At 37.8% G+C, this 26,752-nt stretch overlaps 1 long non-coding RNA gene across 4 annotated transcripts in view; it reads left to right on the forward strand.

Moving 5' to 3' along the window:
• Positions 1–26,752, forward strand: part of LOC111268445 (uncharacterized) — a 79,886-nt gene continuing 53,134 nt past the window's right edge. For 2 of the 4 annotated variants that reach the window (XR_015314216.1, XR_002685227.2), the window contains exon 1: positions 1–1,038. This is a non-coding gene — a long non-coding RNA (uncharacterized LOC111268445). Of the gene's footprint in view, positions 1,039–6,344; positions 8,162–23,683; positions 24,406–26,752 lie in introns of those variants that run through there. The other 2 variants (XR_015314218.1, XR_015314217.1) reach the window with 2 other exon arrangements.

Raw genomic sequence — 26,752 nt, forward strand, 5'->3', positions numbered from 1 at the left:
GTTTCGAACATGATACCCCAACCGGTTATAATTCCTATTTCCCCGATTTATTCATGTTTGCCTTCTTGTTAAGGTCAAACTATAGATCGCTGTGGGCGGGAAGAATGCAGCTTTTATTATCGATCTATGCTACGGATAAAGCTTTTTAAATTATCGAGTCATCGTAGCAGCTGGTAAATGACTGGACAAACAGGTACATATTTCGGGCCGTCAAACAATTAGTATATACAATAAAAATACTGTTGCAGCATCGGTAGGCACGGAGGGGTGCCGAAATCGTTTGCGAACGAAAAGACAGTCTACTGGAAAAATGATAACCACATTACTGAAACTACGTATTTCGCTCGTTGTAAACGTGCATATATATCTCTTAACGAATACGTGAATCGGTTATACGCAACAACGACGGAAATTTGGCAGCTGGAAATAACATCGCTGCCACCGCAACGAATCTGTCTGCTCAGGTGAATGACGTATCCCTCGTCCCAAGGCACGAAAACCGACATCGACACCATAGAACATCTTTGATAAGGCACGTTCCACCCAAAAAAAATCAAATGTCTTTATCCATCCAAGTTGAGTGGAATTCATTGTGAGTAATGTATTTTCATAGACAGTGCAGCTACCGTCGGTTCTTTCGTTCGCGCTTGTTCGCTTAAAAATTTCAATGGTGTAACCGGATTAACAAGATTGGTCACATTTGCAACATGGCGTCAGACAACCTTGTTTGAATGCCCTATTGATCGTCAATTATCCAGATTAGGTGGGTTGTTTTCTATTCGACCTACGGCTTTATAAACAATCCGTAGAAATGACGCCAGCTGGTAAACGTTAATGGCGGTTGGCCGTGATGGACAACGGTGCTTTGGACGTCAGTATCGGCTGGCTCGATGACTGCTGACTGCCCAGCGGTTCAATCGACCAGGCCGCTCTTCAGTAAGGTCAATGGGTGCTTGCCAAAAGATCAGTATATTGACGCACGCACTTCTCGCGCTAATCATGAAGATGACAACATCCTTGAACCGTTTGGATCGCTCGGTAAGTATTGGCCCACAATTATTCTAACGTTGTCATCTTTCGGCGACAAATCGCCTGTCTGCTTTCTGTGCCTCGTGCTCTGTAGACATTATACTAGCAACAATAGTTTTATGTCGTTATTGTCGAGTAAAGAGCTGCTACCCAGGGGAACTCACAGTACTAAGCAACGCCAATGTTATCCCTAATGGTGTCGTTCTATAAATAGAAATAAAATACCTTATCACTCACCCATATGACATATAATTGGAAGGCGAATATTATATAGTTTCCAATACTAAAGTTCAAGCGCTCCAATGTATTTATGTTTATAGATTATATAGTTAATCTGAGACATCATTTACGTGTGTGTGGTTAGATAGATCAGATGGATCGAAATGGATCGAAACGAAGTAACTATAGAAAAATTAATTACATATGAACAGAAGGATCCATTTGAATCAGTTAGTTGAAAGTTACAGTTTGGATAGAAGCGCTTGCACAGAAATCTGAATAACAGAAGTAGTTAATACTTGTTGAATGCAAAATGCAGCTGAGAACAATATACCACGGCTATCAAGCGCAATGCGCTAATAATTCGTATTTATTAAAACCAACCTGCAAAATATTTTTTTAGTTGTTGTGAATTTTAACAGTATGAGCGTGATATCCAGAGACTCGAAGTTTAGAAAAGGCCATAATGTAACCGCTAGGTTAGAAAAAGCTGTACTCGCTTCTTTCTAACTGTGCACTTATTTTTACCACGTTTGTATAATTGAGGTACAACCATTTAAAACCTTAGTGGGTCATACTCTTAGTATATCGTTTTTTTTTTAGTATATGCGTTTAAAAATTAACATCTCAAAACAGCGTTAAACTATTTATCCCACTTAGCTATAGACATCAGTAGAGGAGATCGATGTGTGAGAAGGCACAGATACATGTGTACATAACAGAAATGTCAAATAACCGATTATTGCTTAAGAGGCTCGAACATTTGGAACGAGAAGGTATATCAATACCTTCTCGTTCCAAATGCCTTATTGATATAAGGCATATGCTTTTTAGGCATGGCCATTGAAATCATCTTTACAGGACACATACATACGGTATATCAATTTTATTATATGCATTACACTGCTAGCGGTATCTGTTGCACGATAAACTGTGTTCAACTAGCATACTTTTAGTTGGCGTTAGTTATAAATGAACTTAATCTGCGTACCTGGATTAAATGCAGACCAACAGCCGATTCAACACAGCGCGTTACCGAGGCTTAAGCCAAAAAGCACTTTGGTCACGCATCTTGGTGACAGAATCAACCTGCCGGCCAACCTGAAGCTGGAAGAAGTGTTTTCGATACGTTTGTACAAAGTCAGTCTGGGGCAAATCACATGGATCAAATATTGATCGATAATCAGTGTTCCATTATTGCAGTACAATGTCAAATCACTTTCAATAGAGTGCCAACAAAGTTCCAGAGTGGCTTTGTAAATAAGAACCAAGCGTGACTTCAATTGCACTTAACAAACCAGAGTTAACTGTTTCAGCAAATGTAAACAAGACCAAAAAGTGTTTGAAAAAATTATCTTAGAAATTAATTTAACGTCGTTATTTGACTAGTCAAAATCGTACTTTGCGAAACGCATAAAAAGATATCTTCAACCTTTTTATCATCAATCAAAGTTTCAAGAGAGAGTGTTTCACTGCCTGGAATATTACAAGTGTCCCAAGGCAAAGCCTAAAAGGACAACACGATATTTCGATATTATTAAGGGACATTGACAGTCGAATGCCAAGGTAGAAGAATGGGCTACACAATGCACAGAAGAATAAACGACAAGCTTGAGTATCATTTATTCTGCAAGATTGTGTAAAGTGCCCTTTTTTTGAACGAAGTAGTTTTCGCTGTTATAGTTTTTCGTTGTTATTCTTAGACTCCTAAGCAACACGTTTCTGATAGCAAAAAAAACCGTAATTCAAGTTATATCAGCAATTTATTCTGAATTGATAAGTTGTCATTCTGTGAATTATTAGTACTATCAGTCGGTATTATTATTTAGATTTACATCAATTTAATGGAGCTTTCTTAGGTTAAGTTCACTAGCGAAAATCAGTGCAGCCCAGATGGTGTGGACATACACAGGTCTAACGAAAGGCAAATCTAGTATCCCTTGTTTTCTTAAAAAACGACTAAATTGGATTTCAAGGTTTTATGGACACCAATATTAAGCGGTATGACTATTTGCTTTTCCAATATCTATTACAACACGACTCCACATATCTCGGAAATTGCAAAGATATAAGAATAACTGTTGGTTTTAATAGAAATGTTGGAAGAATATAACCCACAACATTAAATGTGTTAAAGAAGTTTAGAGAACATTCTAGCTGAAATCTGAAATACAATTTTTTTCAGCTTGGTAAGGTTGTCGGGCTCTGGCATCTGGTGTCATGATGTAAATCGTATTCCTACTGAGGCAGTAATTTTTTCATTTTCCTGTATTCGTGTCCTGCTGCATTTCCTCTAACAGGATGACAGTGCTTCAGATAAGTGTTTGACTGTAGGAATACCATGTACACATAATGCAGTTCGCATATGTTCGCATACGACAGGGCACCAGATTTAAAAAACCCTTTTTGTTACGAGCCGGAAGTAGTGCCTTTCCATTGACTCGCACAGTTTGCGGTTCAAGCTAACCGCTGTCAAAATGAATGGACTTTGGCTTTGGACGACATGTTCTCTTGTGGTTGCCCATTGTCGCCGTTGGGTGAATGATGGACTCCGGACGTTTGTTTCCATCCACACGCTCTGCAATGATATGACGGCTGCTCAGCATGACACCAACCGACTACGGTGCAAGGGTAGCCAAGTGTCTTTCCTCGCCGAAGTGGCGAAAAGTGGATCGTATAGAAACATGCAGTGCCATCTACGGCGGCAAGAGCAATGGCCGGCGGCAATACGTCGTCCTCCGCAGGAAAAACTTTCTGCCGATCAGTTCTCGACGGTCGCTGGCGATGTTAGTCAAGTGGACTACCACTTTAGCGTAGTAGAAATCGATTACTTTTAGCGGGTCATCTTGAAAGTATCTTAAGTGTCAGCTTGCTGAAAAGGTGGGGCCGAATAGAATAGAATTTGTTCTTGAACTTTCTTTTATAATTGAATGCATTTCAATCCAAACGAAGGGAAAACATACAAAATCATCTCCAACGGTTCGTAAAAATGTTTCCCTAGTCTCTTTTGCTAGCGGCAGGAAATCGTTAAGTTTTGCTGCGTGAGATAGACAGACATTAGTGTTGTGCTGAAGTGAACTGACCGAACGGCAACAATCCGGTTTGTTAAGCACCTGTATTGTAGTAGTCCTGTTTGCACTGTTCAGCTTTGGCCTTTTTGGCCTTGTTTATTTTTCCGAAGCGTAACTAAACTGTTACACGTGCCTTTCACTCCATCGCTATTATTATGATTATTGCTAGCATCCGCTTATGCAGCATCCACCATACCGCCTCTTCCTTGCCATTAGTGCCGTCATCGCCAGGACAACGTGCGTGTGCAGTTCGTCGACGGGAACTTCATTAGAATTTTGATGCGAAGCGCCGCGAATTAGATCTCGATCGGCAACTTTCATAGGTCGTTCAACGGTCCGTTTATCCGATCAGTTGTTGATTCGGCGTCATTCAATGTGGTCCACATGACAATGACGCTGCTCTTGTTAATCGTCGCCTCTGTCGCCGTTATTGCTGCCGGCAGCTGCCAAAGCAGTAGGCGCAGCACAAGTCGGGGTACAAAGCGATGTAAAGATGGGGGCGGCATAAACAATCGAACTTTTTTTTTAAGCTAAGAGAAAAGCGCCGAAAAATGAGTGAAAGAGGCCGCACAAATAAAAGAAACAAAAAGAAAAGAGATGATGAAGTCCAAACGATAATTGGAAGCTGTTGTTGTATTTTTGTTATCAAGTTATAACTGGGCGTTACAAATAGAGACTGAAGACATGGGTTAATAACAACAAGGGAAATAAAATTATGTCTTAAGAGTAAAGTAAACATAACATAAATTACGTATTTCATGGTTGTTTCGTAATTTTTTTTACTTGAATTCTCATTTATACAGTTTCATTGAAAATAAAATTGATTGTTAGCTGCTTTTACAATGAAATGTTACCATTAAAATAATCTTATTTTAATGTATAGGGATGACAATTGACATTTAGTTTTTCTCAGATTGGTTAAAGTAATTAACGTTGAGTGGTATATATATATTGTTTGATCATTTTATTATGAACTTTCTGGACGGACCTTTCGCTGACTGTTTGTAATATGTACACTGAGTACTTATTGGTCGATAATTTTGAATAATGGGTAGTGTTCTAATCACATCAGACTACCCGGTGTTAAGAAACGTTGGCCGTAAGTTGTACATGACGTGAATTCATTTGGCTTCGCAATAAAGCCTTTTTATAGGTCCACTGAGCTATAAGCACGGTCTGGGTAAACATATCCTAAGCAAATCACTGTGTCCACCCTGCACGTATTGTAAGTACCCGTAGCCTACGCTTTGATTGTCAATGTTATACTCCGTCTGCCTCTGATCAGTTTCTCATAATAATTCAATGCATACAGCTGGCGAATTTTCATCTCAAAGCACTAAAGTCGCTGGTAATACGGTGGTATAACCGCTAGTAGCAGCTGCTTTCACTCATTTCTCCAAGGCAGATTACCCTACTTTTCGTTCAATTGTTTAAGATTGACCAATGAATTTCGTTATTGCCGCTTCATTCTAATCATGGAAAGGTCGACGGAGACATTTTAAATAGTTGTATTGTGTATGGCATTGAAAATTCATAGAATACAAGAATAGAGTCCCGAAATATACATATTCAAGGTTTCCGTCCTGTAGTTTTCCGCTAACAGCAGCAGGCATCTGTGCAAGAAATAGATGACCATAAGAATAGCACCCAATTACTTCGAAACGCCCTAGAAATACTGTGTATAGATAATATATTTGTAATACTTAAACAGACAACTTGTTTATATTTTGTTTTACCGACAAGTGTACATAATAACAACGGTACTACATTATCCAGTGAAAAAAGCCAATGGCGAAATCAACAATAAATACTTGTTTTTGCGTATTTACCGTTTAAGTCGCAACACGACCATAAGCGCTGAATAGTTCCCACAGCAACAATAGTCGAAAATATGAGTCAGCCTGGCGATGTCGTTTTCTATTTGCCATAGATGTTGTATGTACCTGCGCGCTGATAGTGTTCAGTGGCGATGATGATAATAATTAATACTATGTTTTGACCCTTGGTGTAACCTCTTTTGTGAAGGTAAGCCGCCGAACGTGAGTAACAAAAATGTGCTGAAGACTCGACGTCAAAATAGACAATGTGTTTGAACGAGATTTTGCATCAGCAAGCAGTGGCCACATTGGTAAAAGGGTGCTAACAGCAGCATCAGTTTGATGTTCGGTAGTGTCAGTACAATAATACCACTGCCAGTGGAAAACGCTAGTGCAGTCCCGCTAATTGAAAATATCAAGCAGCAAAGGATACAAATTGAGCAGGTGCTATTTCTTAAACGTCCACGAACACAATTTAGTTTTTCTACTTCTCCGTCTGTTCTCATTTGTGAAAGAAACTGTTGCACAAACTACTAATTTTTTCTCAGTTCAAATATTTAAACACAGTAGATTTTGGTAGAAAGTCTATTATGATATAATGCATGCCATCGAAACATGATACGGTAGCCAAATATATACTAATGAGTTCTACCTTTAATTTATTATTAAGCATTTTATTAATTTACCTGTTTATATATCCATACGTGATGCACGTAGTTGTTAACAGTCAATAATTTCTAGTTCAAGGAAACTGATGCACCGCTTTTCTGGTGGAGTATTTAGACTGATTAACGAATAAACACGGCTGATGACTGTTACTGATAGAATTCTCTAAAAACATAGAATAATAGTCAGTTATATATGTTTGCTCATTTAAAAACGTAATTTACGCATCACGTTCCTCAATAGCTATATATATATATATAAGAATAAGTTTCAGCTATCTTCTCTATTATGCAGAACATACCGTGTGATATAATTATGATTATTTTAGATCAACCTATGCAACGCGATATTTCTGTTTTTTCTTATACTTATTATGATAATTTGGCTCTCTTGTCTAAGTGTTTTTCTTTTGTGACTTGAGTCACAACCTGTACACAACTATTTATCAGATTAGCGTGTAAAGGCGGCTTTACTTGTCTAGGCAGCTGGTTGCCAATACACGCTGTTGCTTTTCTGAAATTGAGGCTTGTTGAAATAGGTGCGCTCTAAGTATTGGCGTATGCTATGCGTTGATGCTGCGCCGAACATCACACTTCACGTGTTACTTTTTTCAGTTTCAGTTTCGGATTTTATTTTCGATACTTATTTTAAACGCTTTCAGAAGTAATAACATCTCCACTTAGCAGACCAACAAAACAATAATAATAGGTTTTTAATAGTAATCATGTCAATTTATGTTCCTTTGCTTTTGCTGGTTGTTTAATAGCTCTCTCTATAAATACGCGTAGAAGCCTATTTCTATAGGTTTCTAAGAGTATGTACGGTTCACGATCTGTAACACTAAACAGCCAGAGTAAAGAATTTTGCTTGAAAGAACAGCGTACATGGCTGATAGTTTCTGATTGGCTTACGGTTCGAGACTTTTGTTTCACCGTGTCTGATTTCCATTAGCCCTAGAAGAGAAATATCAATGTTAATAAACAAACAAATAAATACGTAAATAAATAGATAAACAATGAAACGGCGCTTGAACGGCTGTTATTATTATTATAAATATATCAAAGTGTTCGACCTCTTCATATTAGATCGTTATAATAACATCCTGAACTACAATCGAAACCAGGACGAGAATAATTCACAGAAATAATTGTTAATAGTGCCCATGTAGATGATGCTTGCTGACCTAGAAGTCATTTTTCTGGATAGCCAGCACAGAGTACGAATAATGTCGTAACTAACCATAAAGCTAATATATTGTGCATATTTCAACCTATATAAAGATTAATAAAAGTAATTCTCCACTAACATAGATTTTATCTTACGCTCATTGACTATTAATTGTTTCCGTATGCTATAGGTATATTTTTCCTCAAAGCCGATTAGAGTCGAAAAGTTTGTTTATTATGCAGCATATTATAATATGTAATAGCTTCTTTGCTCCAGCAGCGGCGGCGGCAACAGCAGCAGGCGCTACGGACCTTTTCATTAGCATGTTCATCTTTAATAGATCCACCTAAATATAGTATAGCTGCCCCGCACTCACCCGTGGAACAAACTGGTAATCCACATTCAGGACAAGCTAAACGAGAATTTTGTCCACAGCAATTTAACTTATACATGGATTAATAGCAGACATCCCCTGGAAGGGCAAAAATAAAATGCGCAAGCTTTTTTTTTCGCTCGTGAGTGCAGATTATTTTTCAGATTATATTTTATACGTAAAGTACAAGTGTGATTTTTAAGCATGATCGTTGGTACCATTAAGTTGTGGTACATCTAGTGTCTCGTTTTAAATGTATTTCATTCTTAATGCGTATGAAAACGGTCCATGCTTGCACGTTTAACACAAAATCTTTGAGAAAACCCTATTGTTTAAGTCAAACCAATTCGAGTTTTGATTTAAAAGGTTTCTCGAACACGATTTGTAAGGAGTGGCCTTATCGACTGTACCAGTAACTAGATGCTTCATCCAAATAATCGTCTGTTCCGAATCCGCCGTACGCCATATAGAGCTAAATTAACGTCGGTCATGAGCAGCATACTCAAATTTCTTTGGGTCCTTGTGTTTAAGTCATTGCTCAATATGAAAGGTAGTGTGCAGAGGTTTGAGCAAGATGAGCTTATATAAAATACTAGTAAAATTAAGACATTAATAAATTTACGAACAGCATACATTGGTGCAAATATTAAGTAATGAGCTGATGAATATAATTAAAAATTGTTACCTTTTATTCTTTCGCGTCCTATGCATTCAATTCATAATTACTCAAGTTGTATTATTTATGCGAATTTAATTGCAATTCATAAAACCACAAATGCGCGTGCATTACCGACATACATCAGGGTCAATCAGAGTATTGTCTATGAACGGAGATATAACATGTACCGTGTCGCCAGCCAATCGCTATAAACGCTGGTCGCCAACCGGTATTGACGCGTTCATTGGGAGAGATTATAACGTATGTTAAGAACTTGGCTTTTATTTATGATCTTTATTTGGAACTTCCAAAAACCTCGTCGTGACAAACTGATCACGACGAGAGCTACTGCTACCGCATGCATCCAAATTCTATCTTGACCTTCATGCGTAAGAGTAAGTCACCTCGGAGGCAGGTTAGACCAATATACAAAAACTCATGAATATGAATTCTAATATAACTAATATTAGTATTCTATTTTACAATATTGTACAAACAAATAAATCCGCTGCTAAAGATAACAAGGTGAAGAGGCATTGGCGTGTGATAAATACTTATTTTTATTGATAAAAAAATTACAAATCCTTTTAGGAATTGTAAGAACCTTTCTTTCTTGATACGTGTTCTGTATATGTACATGGCAGATTTGTACCATCTATTCAGTAAGGGTTAAACGTACAAATCTAAGCTGACCGAACAATTGCACTTTTTATGAAAAATTGTTGAGGAAAAAGTTTTTGTCAAAGTGATTTAAGCACTTTAAAAATTACGCGCTACCTATGTATGGATAAGTCTCCATTATTTCTCTTCTGAATCAATTTTAATGCAACGTCATTTCATTTAAAAAAGCAAACAAGTATTGAGCGTTGTTAACGAGATCTCCTGTGCTAATTTTACTTATAAGGATCTTTAGAGGTACATTATTATATCTTGGAAAGCTTATTTGTTGCTAAAAATATTGGATGTTAAAAGTGTCTTCCGCACGGCGTCCGGTGCCAGTAACACCTTCCACAAAATGCTTAGCAACGATTGTTATGCTTATAGAATAATGCCAACGTTGTTTTTGTTCTTGTTCGTGTATTCGAAAGCGGTGTTCGCGTTTTATGCCCGGTACTTACGATTTACAGCATTACTTCAGACCGCTTGCTTTTGCCAGCATTAAGGAAATTTTTCTACAATAAAGTTCGAATCTGGATCACTACGTGCCTTTAAGTTCAGGACTTACACATGTTGCCGATTGCGCAATCAGGAGGCCGTAAATTAATTGTATCTACGTGTATCTAAACGAAACAGTGTCTCGTAATAGTAAGTAATTAGCATAAACTGTGTTTAGCGACAACAGGTGCAAAGGCTGGCACTGTTCCTTGCGTTGAGTGTTTGTTTCCGCCTGCTGCTGCGACTGCTACTGCCATAGAACCTTCTTTTATACCTATAACTTGGAATAACATTTACTTATTGTACTAATATCATTATTAATCATCTATCTATCTTTCATCTATATACTACTAAAAGTCTGTGTCTGTTAGTCTGTCTGACCCAAATCGACACCTTAAACTGGTCGGATTAGGGTGATGGTTCGCTGGAGTTTCATCTTGGAAAGGGCTGCGTGTACGATAAAGCAAGTTGGAAAAATACGTTTGTTTCCCATAGAGCGTAATGCTGAACAAACTGTTCGTTTTTTTTGACGTTTTTGCCAATTTTATGTAATCTTTTTAAGTGGGACCACTTATACGCGCATATGCAAAGGTTGCAGCGGACTATATTTTGGTGGAATTTTTGTTGAAAATTTTGGTAATGTCAAAATAGTAGCCAAATGTGTACATGGGGGTTTATATGGGGGGTAATTCTTGACACCGATCGAAGGCTTTCCCCGAGCTGAATCTAAAGGCTGTACGCCTTCTAATACCGAAAGTGGATGTTCTGGCATGAAAAATGGTGAAAGCCCATTACGGGCCTTACCTTGTCCACGTGATAGTAACATTAACATGCGTTTCCAGCTACTGTTGAGTGTTTTATAGTAAATTTTTGATAAGTGTTAGAGCGAAAGCTGTAGCGTCTAATATGATGGATATTTTAAGTGAACATATTTTTTCGAAATTATTCTCTAATTTGTTTCAGCATTTCCACGCAACGTACCACTTTGTTGACCCAAATTTTTTACACCAACCGATAAGTCTTGACGAGTCGAGTAAACATGTAATACATTTTTTTGAAAAAAACTAAAAACAAATGGAGTTTCTTAAGTGACGCGTGCTTGAAAGTTATTAACGTACAAATCTATGTAAGGAAGGTACATTTGATACAAACCGAAAGCTCTCGATAAACAGAATCGAAATACAATGCGTGTTCACATACCTATATATCAACTTTCGGGTAGGAAGTGCCGCTTGAAAGCTGAGGATCTAGCATAGTGTTCTATATAAGCAGTCTTCTGAGCAGATAAATCTCGGAGTTGAACGAAAATGCAGTACATATCCCTCAAATTAATATGTCGGCATGAAAAAAGCGAAAACCCTATTAATCATATCGCCTTACTTAAATATTAATGAAGTAAAAATCCGTTTGAAGTGGTTTTTTGAATGAATCTTAGGTCAATATCAATTGGAAAATTGAAACAAATGTAATGTTATTCTTTTTTAATATACTTCTAAAGAAAGATGCCAAAATATTTTAAAAAAGTATATAAACACAATCTTTAAATTTTGGTGATGCTTAGAAGCAGTCAGTATGCCAATCGAAGCATATCAAATAATGATGTCTTAATATAATATGTATAACTGCTTATTAAAAAAATATAAACATAAGAAAACCTTAACCCTTGTTGATGTTTCAGGAGAATCAATATAGCGAGCAAAACATATAAAGTCATGATGAAATTCTTATTATATCCTCATTTAGGAAACTATGTAATGACTTGTTATAAAAAAAAGAGTGTAACGTATTGGTAAAATGCCAGGAGTAGAATCCATAGGTCGGCCGACCTTATCGATTGGAACGTCTCTCAAAAGTCAAGGGCGAACTCGATTCACGTGTTTTGAGAGGTCAAAACACCGAAAAATTCTTAATTACATTGTAAAAAAAAAGATACTAAAAGGCAACATTTAACAATCGAGACAAACGTTAAGTTGGCTAAGCCTCTTGGCGAACCTATTAGAACAAGCTGACAGAATTCATATAAAAGGGAAACTAGTTAAATTGGAAGAAGTAATTGCAACGATGTAATTGTTCATGTATACTTGACCTACAGCTTCTATTATCCTAAGTGAACAAATTACTCAATCAATTAAATTAATCAACGACAAAATAGGCGCAGGGGGAGGCCTATAGGTCCGTCTTATAATATACTAAATAAGTAGGTGTAACTTACAAACACCAAAACATAAATACTGCATCATTGCGATGGCTTTGCGGTTTTTAAAAATTCTTCAAAAATATTATAGGACAAATAAGAGGGAAGGCATAAACCAATTATAGAGCAAATAGAATAAATGGCACTGTAAAAACGACCATTTTCTATGTAAGAAGAAATAAAGCATGTCATTTTGAAAACAGATCATATATTTATATACCTGTGTGTGTTTTGGCAAGAATACTAATATATCACTGAATAGATATAGAAACCACTCGGTCAGAAAATTAAAACCAAATTTAGTGTTGTTTACGCTTCTCGTTGAATAAAGATGTGTTACATATAAGTAAGTATCATATACGATTCCATCGAGCTTTTTAATGGAAGTATGACCAAAAATACCCAGGAAGCAGAAAGCGGTTTTTAACATGAACCGCAACAATATGTCTATTATTATTATTATTATTATATAGTAGGATAAACTTCACTTAACTTAATTTGAACGACAATATCATTACTACTTTCCATTGAAACGTATAACGTATTTAATTAAGATTGAATAACGTTTTTAATTAAATTAATTTAAATTTACTAAAAATATATGATATTTACTAATCTGCAAGTTTTGTAATACTACCACGCAGCGGATATGTTGTATTGAAGCTGATTTCGATCGCATCATCAACAACCTCTAGAATTCAAAGGTAACCTGCAAAATAAACTTCGAACTTCGAAAAAATTAGAGAAGAGCTTGTTTATGATTGACTATAAACAGTGCTTTATAAGTGTATAATTCAATCTGCAACTCTTCTGTTTTTTTATAATTCCATTTATTGTGTTAACGTGAGTCGTCAACATGAGGGTCATGCTTTTTTGAGTATCAAATGTATGACATCATGCTATTAGCCTTGTGCACTTTATTTTTACTACTAGAGGACGGTTCTTCAGAAGAATTCAGTATTTAAATCTAGATTGCTTTTGTAATGTTTCAGAAAAATTTAGACGTTATTAAACATTACTTACCTTATTATTATATTGAATTATTTGACGCAAAATCATTTATTCTATATATTTTTGTATTTATATTATTGTGTATTTTTATCGCTATTTAGTTTATTTTCTAGAACGTACGAACTGGGTCATGAAATTATCCGTCTGTGATAGCTTAGTGGGCAACGTATTTGTCTCTTAATCTTTAGGGATACGTTGTGGTCTAGGTTCGAACTCGGGCATTGCTTCGTGCTGAAAGCCAACCGTCTAATAAAATGCCTAATGGAGATCCTGGACGCTAAACTCGAAATATAATGGGGTTATAAAATTGTAGGCCAAACAAAAGCTACTCGGGAAGCTGCGGAAAAATTGGTGCATGTGGGACGCAGCCATGTAAGTCTCACCTAGAAACTGACGTTAACGTTCGGGTAAAGAATATCGAGGGCATGCGTTTACTTGGGATTCTCAAAAGCTGTAAGACCTGCAAGCAGCAATTTCTTCTTCTTTTCCTTCCCCATAAGATATCATAATTTTGCGGGAACGTCTGTGGTCATTCACGGGTAGACGATCGGCAGCCTATGAACACACCTTCAAATCTATTACAATCAAATTGCAAAAAATCGGATCATCGGCCGGTCGGCTGGTCGGAACTGGAACGAAATCATTCGATAAAATTTTCTTTGAATACTTTTAAATCGAGCAGTTGATTTGTCGCCGTTCGCACACATTTATTCTACTTTGTATGTTTTGATTGAATGTTGGTTGTTCTCAGTTTTGCCAAATGTCATTCAGACATGGAAAATCTTGTTTATAGCTTGATGCGATGTAGAAAAACTGAGAAATAAGCCTGCCACTGTAACTTTCTACAATTTCATGGAATTGAAGGAACTATGACTACTACTCGTAATCGGTAACTCGATATCGAAACAAAATGATCGTGCTGGAAAGATTCCATGTAAATGATGTTATCCTTTGTAGAAATTCAAAAGCGCATTTCATAAATTCATTTCAGAATGCATTCAGTTTACTGGTTACACGATGCGTTTGTTATCTGACTTGTCTGTTGGCACCAACAGATTTTTTTTTAATATTAAATTATAAAAAGCTCCAAGCAAATTCTTGAATATGGTAAGAAATAGAGTGAAAGCCCATAGAATGATTACTAGCAACTTTGCACAACTTGCACGCTCGGAAGGCATTTTTCTTTCGAAACACGGGCATCTTCAAATAAACAGAAGACAGATATTATCGGGTTTTTGCTTATCACAGCAATAAGACATCGGGGTTGGCTCATCGGGGTCAGCTATGACCTAAGTATTATGAGTAATAACAATAATAATACTATACTACGAGTATTTTCCTATTTAGATCCGGCCACATAATAAGTTCGGTAGCACTGGCTGGCTCCTTTATCGCCGATGTCCATTTATTCATGGTAGCTATCCTATAATAAGACACCAATAAGAAATGTTGATTCAGTCGAATCGACAAGAAAGATCAATCAACATTTTCGTATACGTACACGCAATGATGAGAATTACGGAATGAGAGAGAAGATTTCCAAATTTCAGATTGCGGGTATCTATTCCAATTTTTGTCATGAAAAGAATAACCGTGTAGTAAATTTTGATCTAAACTTGAACTCATAAAAATCAAACACCTGAGGCGCATATAGAACTTTGCTGATAGCTATCACCGCGCAGATGGGCTGTTGTTATACCAAAATGCAGATAGCGCGGCTCTCCGGAAGAACGTCGTCGATGACTCGACATGTGCTGTCTCCCTAAACTATCGTGAAAAAGCGAGTCCGATACTTGCTAAGGAGCACATTGTATCAGCTCTTTTAAATAGACGAATCTCATTACTGAGTCTCCTGTTAGATATAAGAAAGCTGCGAATGAAAAAAAAGCTATCAATCAGGAGCTGCACGTTTTACTAAATACTTAGTAACAAAGTAACTACGAAAGAGAAGAAAAGCGGAAATACAAAGTTCTCGGTTTATCTAGTCGATGTATGAAACCTATTTTCACTATTATAGGCTTCGCTTATATTCGCGCTGATTGTATGTAAAACCGAAGCACTCATATCTGAATACAAAATGGGTTAAGTTTTTTGAAAAAGGAAACACATGGGTCGCACTTGATGCGCTATACAGAACGTGTATGAACACTTTATGAAGCTGTGCCAATTACTCGTTGTCATGTTCGATGTTAACTGCTTTGGAAGAAAAAATCGAAGTGGTGCGTATTATGAACGAAAGCAGATTTGTTTGTTATAGTAAAAAGACGTAAATCAAAGCTTAACATGAATTGCCAGTGACGCTTCCATATTAGACTGTATTTTGAATAATAATATTTTCTATATAGCTCTAAGCCTGACTAAGTGCAATATGTTATTCTATTGAAGATACTGCATATACAACGTTTTCGAAAGAAATGTGAGGACAGCATAGAACAGGTTTGGTTTATTCCAAATTTGCCCCCATGTTCAGTGGCCTAGTTGAAACCAGTTTGAATCTGAACGCGGCACATCCAGTCGATAAAATAAGTAATCATTGCTTTCAAACTACTCGATAATGTTCTTGAACTCGGATACAGTCGTTAATTCTTATTTATTTTGTGTTTTTTTTTACTTAGTATCAGATACGACGGCTGTAAATTTCGCCAGGATTTCGGACACCTGTCTGACTGGCTGTGGCCATGATTGACTGATACGCGAGTACAGTGTTCAGCTAATCTCTATCCATGTTTTAACAGATACAATTTGCCTGCAAACAAATGACAAGGCTAAGAGAAAAAATTTTAGCGAGTGCAATCATATCGTTTATTGGTTTATTATAGATCGCGTTTGAGTTGCAGCAACAAAAGCAGCAAACGTTTCTTGTACAGATATAATCACGCTGAAACTAACGGTTATCTTGCTTCTGGGTCATGCGAAAAAGATAAATCAAGTGTGTCTCCTATCAAAGGCAATAAGACAGGTACGAGACTATGGCCCGACTGAGACAGACTACTCGCGTATCTAGATGTTTATATCAGACGATGGGTCTGACCACAGAGAAGAAAGAGCTTTTGGTAATGGTAGCTATTGATAGATGGCGAGAGTAAAATGCATTCAGGATTGACCATGACCATCATCCATCCATTGAAAACTCTATCAAACGGAACGGATTACGCCATCTCAATGACAGCAGGTGCACGATGATAATGGCGTTGGCATCGCAGGCGGTGATCCCGCTACCATTGCCGATGCGGGTACCTCCGACGCTGGATGTAACGCTACACGACCGAACAAAGAGGGTATACGACAGCCACTACGGTTGACCACTTGCAACGCAGCTCCCCCCGCCAGGGAACAGGCTTGGAATAGGGGCGGCATACGAAGACGAAGTTTCGTCGCACACAAACAGCTCAATGACGTGATAGCATTGCCAGCGATCATGGTAGAAGTAGTGATAACAATAGTAATAAAACTGAGGTGGCGATGATGTTTGCGGATGAATAGTGATACTTAGGCGGGTCGGTCGGTCTATGTGAGGTTGCATCTTATATTCGGTGCGTAAATGCAAAAAGGAAGGATATCAAAAAAATGGTAATAGAGTATCGAACTCATTTTTGAGTACATTTAGCGTTTCATCGTAAAGCACGTCAATGGAAGGCAGACAACGAATCCAACAAATAATGCGGGCAAGACAGAGCGAGGAAGCATGTTCCAATTACCGCAGACGAGTCTATAACAACGTGTCACAAAAAATCGACCAAATAACGTCTATAATAACAAAGGTTTTTTTTTGTAAAATACATATTTCACACAGTTAACCATTTTCATACCAGGAAATAAAATTTTTTGCTGTTTGAGCAACTGTTGCGAATATATACCAACCTCAACTACGACCACTGAAAGTGAGTGAAGGTGTGAAGATGTAAAAAAAGAGTATTTAAATTGCGATGGATTTAAAAAAATTATATACTCTTTAGAAAAAATACACGTGGTGTTTGAAAGAGAATCCCATTGAAAGCTACAATTTCTTGAACGCCCTGCAAGCAATTGATAACAAAAGAAATGTAGCATTTAGTTCAAAGGTTGGTTATAAAAAAACAGCTTTCATGAATAGCAATTTAATTAATAAAAGTTCCTTTAATGGAGAACACTTACAAAGTGTGTTCGAGGTCGAATGGGACGTCAATGGGCGTCGTTAGCGCACAGACCCATATATATATACATACAAATGTGGCCAGGTGACCCAGCTAAATCTGGACCGTTTTATATCGGTTAGCAACGATTTTACGAATACCCTTTTATGAAAACTGGTACTACTAGAGGAACCTTCGTTCTAAGGAAGAACTGAGCAAACTTGCTTTTAACGCTATAAAACAATGCCGCGACGTCAGTGTTTGAGGGAAGAGTAACTTATCAATCTCTGCGCGCAGGAAGAGACGCCAGCAAGATAACAAAGTACCTTTGTTACCCAAACCGGCAATCTTACAAGTGATTGCAGGCATTGTAAATTAACATGCGGCTGCCGAAGAAGCGGAAGCAGGTCCCAGCACAGTTTGACGGAATATCCAAAACAGATAAAGACAGTGCGGATTCCAGAGTTGATTGACGCTGTTTAAGAGTGCGTTCCTGATGATCCATACGTTTGAATGGGGTTATTTGTGAGAAATTTCGGGTAGGTAACGCTATCATATGACAAGTCATTCACACTTATGTATATACTTTTATTAACAACAGTAAACAACAGCTTTTTCTCGATATATCTCATTGCAAACATGTACTTCAATAAATCACTTCAACTCGTTCTCATCAGTTTACGATTATACAGTTCGTTCATAAGATTTGTATAACAGAAGCTGTTTTAATAAAAAAGAATTGTATAACAGATATTATAACATGAAGGCCCTGTTAGTTATAAAAGACCTAAGATTACTATACTACTATACTATACTGTTGTAAGACATGATAGTTAATGTTGCTTGATGTGTGTTGATACTGGTATCTGAAATTAGTTTTTGCATAGTAGTGTAAAGTGAAGTAACACCGCGGAATTTCACTTGTCTACGTCATTTCACTTAATAAAAATGGAGCGCAGTAGGCCATCTTCAGCGGACCTACATAAACCTAGATATTTCGCATAAGCAATGCGCTTTATTTTTGAGGCAGATTGCTTGGAGCTTCCATATTAATTTATATAACTACGGTATTCCCGAGTTTCGACGTATTGACATTTATTGTTTATCATCGCATTGCACTCACAGTTACATGTTATAAAAAAATTCCTGGCCTTCACAGCGTAGAAAAAACTACCTTTCATTGGATTGGTAGATCGTTTGTTTCAACAAATTATATTTCACTTGTTGATTTCAGTATAAATTTCCATAAATGCTGTTTATATATGTATATCAACTTCTATACGACAAAAAAATTTGATTGCCCAATGTTTTATCAACGCAGTGATAGCTCAGTTTTATTCGTTATTTATTTCCTAAGCTTTGCCTTCTTATTTCTCCGTAGAAAAAATCGGTTTGTGATCTTCAAAATCTAGAGCATCAGTGATTGTCCAAAACCTACAGGCCATATTCTAAGTAATCTGGAACCATCAAAATTACTTTTCAAACAATGTTGGTATTCAATCATTCAGCCGCGCTAACAAAGTAGCGCAAACACTTACTTATGTGGAATTTATGACAACATGCCATACGACGCTTGTAGAAATCATTTTATGTTGGAGACAAAGAACGTTTACATTATTGCGTACATTATTACATATATTATAAACCATAGGTAGAGCTTGTGTCATTTTTTAGAAACGCCAGCGTAATAACGTCATTGAAATCATATAAAATGTACCAATTTTAGATTACCTTGGTAAAAGATAAAGATTCTAGATACCAGGCAAAGTGTTCATGTTTGAACTTACGGGATGCTACGAACACATATGATTTAAACATATGAGTAAATCTACATAATATTGAATACAGTGCTATCTAGGAAAGCATTCCTACACGTCGTATCAATTATTCGCATCTCATAAAACTCTACCATGCATCTGCAGCTACCGGCATTAGAGCAATAGATTATAAGGCTTATCAATGGTATACGCACCAGTCAGTAGTTCGCTCTCAATTCCAAATTGCCTAAATTTAACTCGTGTAGAGTTAAATTTAGGCAATAAGGTTTTTTGTCTTCGAACTAGACGAATTATGAGCCTAATTTTTACACAAGTCGGTTTGTTTCCATTATATAAAACAATGACTGAACTTGATTAGATGAATAAAAAAATTTATTGTGTTTGTTCCTAGCTCATAACTCCACTATGAAACGCAGGTTCGAAAGTACTTTCTGCATAAGATGTTGAAATAATCGAGCACGTGCTAATTACCTGCTGCGTCGTTTTATTATAGTATGGTAGGTATTAAGTGGTTAACTGTAATAAATATTACTTATATATGATAATTTACTGTCTTTTGCGGACTCGTTTTCGTTAAAACATTCTACGATAGCGGGTTGAGAGCTGCTATCTTACAGGTAATGCAAAGATTATAGTTTATTTTTACGGCAAAGTCCTAAACGGATCATATGGAGGAGCGCTTTTGAATCATTTTACCACGGCAAAACATCAAGGCTGATTAGGAGAGTGTAAAGTCATAACTGATTAACTCAATTCAGAAATTCGCAAAAAAATTGTCGCTGGGAATTTTTCGGGAAATCTTGCATGTAAACCTTTATTTCCAACCGCAGAAGATGCAGTTCAACCAACAATCACTTCAAATGCATAGCAAAGCCTGTTGACAATCTATGTCGTTAATATTTGGTAACTCGACTCGGTAAACCTTAAAAAGCCATTCAGCTGGGATTGTGTTCCATGCAGAGAGTAGAGCGCGTTAATGAAAGCAAAAATGCATTTAAAATCTATTTCTATGCTGTTTTTTTTTACAAGTATTCGGTATATATATGTGACGGATTCGGCGGCGAACAGCCTATTCCCTGAACGGGATAAATTACCCGTGTAGGTAGGATGCTATTCAATTGTTTTAGGATTAGGTTTTAGGTTAGGTTTTAGGATTCGGTATGAAAAACACTATAGTATTTTCCAGTATTTGCTATGTTGTTATGAGATGCATGTGTTGATACATCATTATGGACACGTTTTAATAAAGTTTCTACTAATAAAGATACCGAATATAAATATGAATATTTAACTTGAGTAATTTCTACGAATAATCATTTTTAGTTTTCAGAGAATCAATTAAATACAAGTAGAATTAGCGCATTAGGTGTAGATATGTCTAATCGATGAAACCTACAGCTTGGAACAAAATAATTTTTTGATTTTGAACCACGCTTGGTGATAATTTGTCACCAAAGTTTATAGCCTAACAATCTATTAAAATACGTCGGGATACAAATACATCGGGAATTAATTTGAATTATAATAAATGGTCGTCTATCAAGACGTTTTAATATCGTAGATTCGTTTCAACTGATAAGATGTTTCTTAGTCTTCTGGAGAGCAGTTATTTTTGCCTTTCCTTGATCACACAATGCTCTCTCTGCTCTTATACATGAAGTAACACCTTTACAATTATCAACTGCATCGATATTTAAAGACGTCGGGCTCTAACGTTAACAACTAACTCTTCTTAGCAAACCTCGGTATCTCAGTCAACGGCTTGTTAAATCGGAGTTGAGGGATCGATGCAAAAGATTAGTATAGCATTTTTTACAACTCTCGACAACAGACTAATTCAGAAGTTCATCTCTGCCTTTAATAAAATCTTATGAAGTACTTTACTGCCTCTGCGCAGGTAAAGGCTAGACAAGGAATCCGTAAAAATAAGTAGCATCTCGCTTGTTAGCGACGATTCGGTACTACTTGGGTATAGAGGATTTAATTCAACATGAAAAGCAGAATATTAAAAATATTATGAAATAGTGTATTATTACTTTTATGCACTTTCTTAAAATCATATATATTGCGCTTATTCATTAAATTCCCTCTTTCTACACTATACATACAAATCATCATTCTTATAGAAATCTTCAATATTACTTTAGTTCCCATTTAATGAAAAAGGTACGTACATAACTTATTTACCCGAAACCGGATATGTTGTTAAGCGTAACGGTAACTATAGGAACCTGCGCAATCAAAAGTGACAATTAAAATATGGGTACAATAATTAAATAATAATTAACATTGCTTATTTTTAACTAAATATATCAATAATAACACAAACTCTGAAGATCTTTGCAATCAAAACTTAATCTCACTGCTAGAAAACATTTGAAATAAAGTATTCTGAGAAAAGCAGCTGCAGTATTTCCGTTCTTCTCAGTCATGTTCCAATACAAATGTTACCACTTCATATATCTAGGCAGTATCTATCTGTTCATTTGCTTGAGTTTTCATGTCCAGTAAGGTCGATCAATACCCGCAAGCTTTCATGATCCAAGGGTTTTTATCAATGCTCTCAAAATGGATGTGTTCAACGGCAGGACTGCTGATCGCTCGCTGCCAGTCGACGTTCCTTTATGTCTTCTCGCGGGTTGAGTGCATGCAGCTGTGTGGTAATGATAGATCCGCGACACGCAAATCGATGGCGTTATGGTCCGGCTTGCTGCCTATAGAGCCCAATGTAAAAAAGCGGCTTTGTCTTTTCTGTACGGCGGTTAGGTAGCGGCCGCAATGACTGCTGGAACAGTACTACTGTGAACAGGCCACTGCGACAACCTCGACTCAATGAGGCGTGGAATTCACGAGAAGGTCGTTTATCGGCGTTAGCGTTTCTCTAAATAGTCTCTAGAGGAGAAAGCTAAAGTTCGCAACTCCTACCGCTCACAACCAATGGCAGCAGCGGTATCACGAGCAACGTCACCTGTCACCTATCTTTATCCTGCCATATTACTTGGGCCATTGGAAGCAGGAAACACCAGATGGATAAGGGCAACAGAGTAGAAAAGAGGCAATGGTATAGTAACAACAATATTTAGGCATCATCTGTTTAGCGCAGATAAGCATGGACGTAGAGCGATGCATAATAACGACGGCAGCTGCAGCAGTGACCATCACTGACCTAGTTTTGCACGTGATAGATTTACGCGCAATGAAAATGCTGGCACGTCTAACACAGTAAGCAACAAAACTAACGTCAGTTGGTCGATACGATGGCTAAGTTATAGTGACTCATTGTTATATTGCGCGCAAACCGATCCAATGATGGCTAACTGACAACCCAATCTCGCTCACAGAGACATACACGTGCGTACAAGCAACACGACACGCAAAAGAAGATGTTCTGTCTCGTCAATTCCTTTATTTCCACACGCTTAACAGCCTTTGACCTTGGACTCACGGAAGACGCTTCAGCAACCGGACGGGAACAGCCGGACTCTATTCCACTCGGCTCGCTGAAATGAGTGGAAAGATGACTGCAAGACGTCTGAATATTCGTGTCTATATATATATATATATATATATATATATATATATTTGTGTCTATTTGTTTTAATGCGTACAGAATAGCAGAACTTGCGCAATTTAATTAAGCTTTGTAAAAACTTTCAGCTTACTGGTCTCGCGCTGGCTGAATTAGTCAAGCCTAAAAAGATAAGATCATTAGCTCGAAGTGTGCGCTCTAAATAGTAATTGCCACAAATAACAAAAGATGACGAAAGCGCTCACTTCGGCTCGCTACGACTCACTCTTAAAATAGGTGTTTAGAAACATGAAACAAAACTGACTCTAACGTACCAAAGCAACATTTCTGACAAATAAAACTAAAATTGATATATATGCATCACACTATTATCATTATAGTAGAGACCTAGTTTGGGGTAAAACCTAGGTCGACACCCTAGTTCTTTGATTCCTTGAAAATTACTTTACTTGGCATGAGTTCCATGATGAATTTCTCTTATATCCATTGCTTGCTCGAGACTTCGAAAGAACCAGAAACTACAAACTTTCTGGAAAGAGTCTATGATAGACTTGAAAGGGCCAGCGGGGATTTAAGAGCTGCGACGGCATTTGTGTAGGTATAGCTGGACAGCGTGGCCGCTTTCACAGGCATAATACTTGTGCGCGGAGGGGCAGATTTTATGCGCTAAGAGCAATGAAAGGGTGATGATTATATTATATACATTCACATCTCATAATTACTATATAAAATAACAGTAATAATAATTATTCATTATTCTACAAGTACGGCATCAAATCATCGATCATAATTTCTAATATACTATATAATAAGTTCAGTTAGGTTTCTATCTTATACGGCGTATACAGCAGTACAACTGATTTACACCCTAACCACAAAATATTTGATTTTTGAGACTTTTCAGGTATTGCGACCTTGCGATGTCCATAGCAGTCTTATTATTAAGATTTGCACTCACATATCTTATGCAACTTAGGTATGGCATATCTCAAATATGCTTTTGCGCCTTCATCTTCTCTTCCGATTCTTCTTCATCTGAATATAGACCAACAGGCATTACTGTAGTCGTCAAACTGTGGAGACCGTTAAAAGGCCGCTCACACAATCTTGTCAGTGCTGGTAAAAAATGTTATTTTTGGACGTTTATTACTGAACTAAATACAGTGTTTTTGAGTGGAACAAGTTGATTTCGGTGTAACGTAATCACAATGTTCGTCTAGAAACACTACGACTGCTAACGTATTATAAATACTTACTGCGACCAACTTTGTGAGAACTGTGACACGTTCGACCACCTTGCTTCTACTTGTAAAAGTAAGGCCAAGCAGGCCGAAATCAGAAAAATAAGATGCCCCATCCACGCATATGCCTTCAAACGGGCCCGTTAAAAACAGAGTTGTCTTTTAGTTTCTTGTGCCAATTTCCATACGATTGTTACAAAAGGATACCCAAACACACGGTTTAAATAATGGTGTTTTGGATGAGCCGGACCAGTACGGCCCACACTCTGGTCCAGGCAGCGATCAATGTACGAAACTATTCAAGACGGTGTCATTTCCTCGCTTTCACTCTCGACATATCCTGCCATTCTATTTGGCTTGATGGTACTTAAGTTTATAAAGCTTCTTACTGCTCGATTGCCATAATTTGAGTCAAATATATTAGGTAGGCAAATTAGGATGATGATAATAAGCTCAAAACAAGTTCAGCCAGCCTCCGCCCCCTACACGTCTGGAGCTTTAAAAACCAGGGGACTCGCAAGTTACGGTGTCATAAGAATTAGGTGTCAAGCCTCCATGAGGTATTTAGGCTGCGTAAATGAAGAGGCTTTAAATTGCACGTGCGGTAACACCTGCCGGTTTGAATGCCAATATCCTCTACTACAAATAGAGTGACTTCATTTGTTGTCATCGAGGCGGGCTTCCAGTTGTGTCTCTAGGAGATCAAGCCGTTAACTTGGTTCCAAAAACGAGCCGTCGTTTGGATGTAGAAGCCCTTGCCGAAACGCTACGAGGCATAACGGTTCGGAGCAACGCAGGAGTGCAAGTCGATTTAGTCACAATTGCTCTGTTGTTCTTGAAATTCCAACTTAGAGCAGTACGTGGTGTCCCTACCTGCTGAAATCCGGTCTAATGCCGCGGCGTGCCTATGCGTTCTGCTTGGTTGGACTGGTTTATCGTACGCAAAGTGCCTAAGTATTTTGCAAACTAAACACCCTGCGGCACTTAATGACGAGCTGCTGTTTTCTCCTCCAATTAATATCTTCCAGTTAGGAATGTCTGGTATTAACATTATGGCAACTTTCAGGTTCTTATCAGCCTGCCCTTCAACAGGACCACCTCTGATTCAGGCATATTAAGGGCCTATTAGCCCTTTTATTGTTTTCGGTCGGAAGAAAGTCTATTCAAGGGTATTAAAGGTTACAGGCAGCATAAAATCGCTGGCCAAGAATTCCAAAGGGCTACTGAAATAGGACTACTAGAATTGACTGAGGACCGCAGCCTGCTGTCCTCCACATAGTACGAATTGATCGGTAGTCACGGCGATAGAGTAAGTGGTCGGTACAGCTGAGTTATTTCACAGGTCATCGTGGTAGAACCATGAGCTATATCTGGTCGTTCTTCTGAACGCCAGAAATGCTTTTAACAGCTTGCCTCGAAGGGTCATCCTTGAGACCCTAGTCAGGAAACGAGTACCGCCTTATCTTGGTCGGATGATTTCCAACTATCTTCACAATAGGCCGGCTACATGCTAGGGATCAGAGCAGGTATCTCCTAGGGTATACAATAGCAGGTATCTCCTAGGGTGTATTCCTAAAACCGCTGGAGTATTGCCTACTATAAGATGCTGCGCCTGCAAAACATCTCAAGTGGACTCGAACTGCTGGCGTACGTACACGACTTTGCAGTGGAGGTAAAGACGGTCATGGAAATTGAACTAAAGGCTAACAAGGCCTTGCGCGCTCTGAATGAACGGAGATCAGCAGCCGAACTTTTGCTAGCACTAAGGACGAGCGAGACAATTGCATTATCATTAAGAAGCAATAACAGCCTATCAATCTCCTCCCAGCTGGCAGCTAAATTAAAATGGTAATTTACGCCAAATAAATAGTGGTACACATAAACCTCGTACACATGCTATAGTGTGCTTAGGGAGATCCAGCATATGAAGATGGCCATAACCGAAACCAGCAAAACAGTAAACGACATCGCGAGGATTCTTTTGAATGTTCATAACCCGAAGTTGGCTGAACAAAGGCGGCTTAGGGTCTATAGTCCTATTTTGGGCACCGCTTTGGTACCGCTTTGGTTACGAACAACGACCAACAGAGATAGCAGATAAAAAGTGCTTTTGAAAAGCACAGAGGTGTTTAATATTGCGAAGGATACTTACATAACGGTTGGCATGGAAGCAAATACTTTTGTTATGCTTTAGCTAAAATATCACCGTGAGGGTCAAAGGCAAAGATTGAAGAAGATGGTCGGACAATGGTACAGACGCCTTAAAGAAAGACAGCAATCGCAACCGGCAGTTAGAGTGGAGTTCTATGGCCGTAATGGGATTAGGTGCGGGAATACTAGATGTCATCACGGACGTCGAGAAATTAATAAGTAGACCTACAAGTAACGTACGACCCACGGAGAAGGAATCTTTCGTTTTGGTCGGGAGCGAACTGAACAAATTCGTCAATTTTAGAAGCGAAACTAGAAGTGGATGGCAATTGAGATTCTAGAAGAGAAGCGACATCTCGACCCATGTCAGATGGACGAAAACAAACGTTAAGTTAAGATTCTCGCATCTAGAGAAAGTAAGCGCGCTCGGTAGGAACTCAGAAGGTGATTCAGAAGCCACCGACTACTTCTCCTGCCAATCTGTACTGCTGCTGGAAATTCAGGTTTGTCAGAGTCTAGCCTGATGTCAATGATGATGAGTCAATACTTGTGATGGCGAAACCAGTTCCTACGATCGGGGT

Source organism: Varroa jacobsoni, unplaced genomic scaffold (genome assembly GCF_002532875.2).
Source record: "Varroa jacobsoni isolate VJ856 unplaced genomic scaffold, vjacob_1.0 scaffold_1286, whole genome shotgun sequence".
Lineage (NCBI taxonomy): Eukaryota > Metazoa > Arthropoda > Arachnida > Mesostigmata > Varroidae > Varroa > Varroa jacobsoni.